Below are 1,142 nucleotides of genomic sequence, written 5' to 3'. Positions count from 1 at the left end.
TCATTTCTCAGCCCTTGCGAGAGGACACCGCCGAGAGTGAACAGTTTACTTCAGAAAATGAAGAAGGGTGTGTGTGCCTGTGTGTATGTTTGTGTGTGTGTGTTTGTGTGCATGTTTGTGTGCATGTTTGTGTGAATATGTGTGTATGTGTGTATGTGTGTATGTGTGTATGTGTGTATGTGTGTATGTTTGTGGTTTGTATGTGTGTTTGAGTGTGTATGTGTGTTTGTGTGTTGTGTGTTGTGTGTATGTGTGTGTGCGTGCGTGCGGTCACTTCCTAGCGATTGAGCAAGGACACTGCTAGGAGTCAAAAGTTAAGGATAGCGTTGGGTAATGGAGAAGGAATTCTGCCTCGTTCAGGTGTGTGTGGTTTTGATTAACTGTTTGGTTCCACTAAGAGTTTTACAAATTATATCAAATGAATGCCGAAGCGTTACAAGAGTGTAACCGAACTGTTACTTAAGTTGAAAAGAAGGAGAAATAAGGAGAATAAATTATTTTTACAGGAAATAGGGAGAAAATTGCACCAGAGTGCTTACCGACCATCCACATGAATAAGAAATTCTGCCTTTGGGTGTGGGTGTGGGTGTGGGTGTGGGTTGCGTGTTTTGTTCAGTCTTCGTAAAAGTGTTAAGGTACTTCGGCACAAATAGGTCCTGTAAGAGGGGGAAGGAGCTGTGCTGGAAAGGGGGAGCCGGACGTGATGCATTCACTGTTGATTGAGCGGGTGCTTCGGTGTGGTTTGCTTCTTCTCTCCTATGAAACATCTATCGTCCTTATCTCCCCTTCTTCTTTTTTATGTTTGTTACTCTCTTGTAACACCTCTAATCTTCTGACGCTCATATGACCTTATGCATTTACGAGCGCCGTAAAACCTCTACTAAAAAACAACAACTGTTGACTGAACTTGAAATAGAAAAGTGCTCCAAATGGCGGTTTGTGAAATAACCCTAATTAGAATCTCCACAAAAAGACGAGACTCTTTGGCCACATTATTATATAGATCAAATGGACTAGAGAAACTGCTGCTGTGTGTAAAGATAAAGGGAAAGAAGAGCAGAGGAAGACAAAGAGAGAGAGAGAGAGAGAGAGAGAAAGAGAGAGAGAGAGAGAGGGGGGGGGAGAAAGAGAGAGAGGGGGGA

At 42.9% G+C, this 1,142-nt stretch overlaps 1 protein-coding gene across 1 annotated transcript in view; it reads right to left on the bottom strand.

The window, feature by feature from the left end:
• LOC101848038 overlaps positions 1–1,142 on the bottom strand; it is a gene marked incomplete in the record, with an annotated part of 35,357 nt that overhangs the window by 4,000 nt on the left and 30,215 nt on the right.

Source organism: Aplysia californica, unplaced genomic scaffold, assembly GCF_000002075.1.
Source record: "Aplysia californica isolate F4 #8 unplaced genomic scaffold, AplCal3.0 scaffold00124, whole genome shotgun sequence".
NCBI classification, from domain to species: Eukaryota; Metazoa; Mollusca; class Gastropoda; order Aplysiida; family Aplysiidae; genus Aplysia; species Aplysia californica.
Note: the sequence above shows the minus strand (reverse complement) of the source record. Positions and strands in the feature narration are given on the sequence as shown.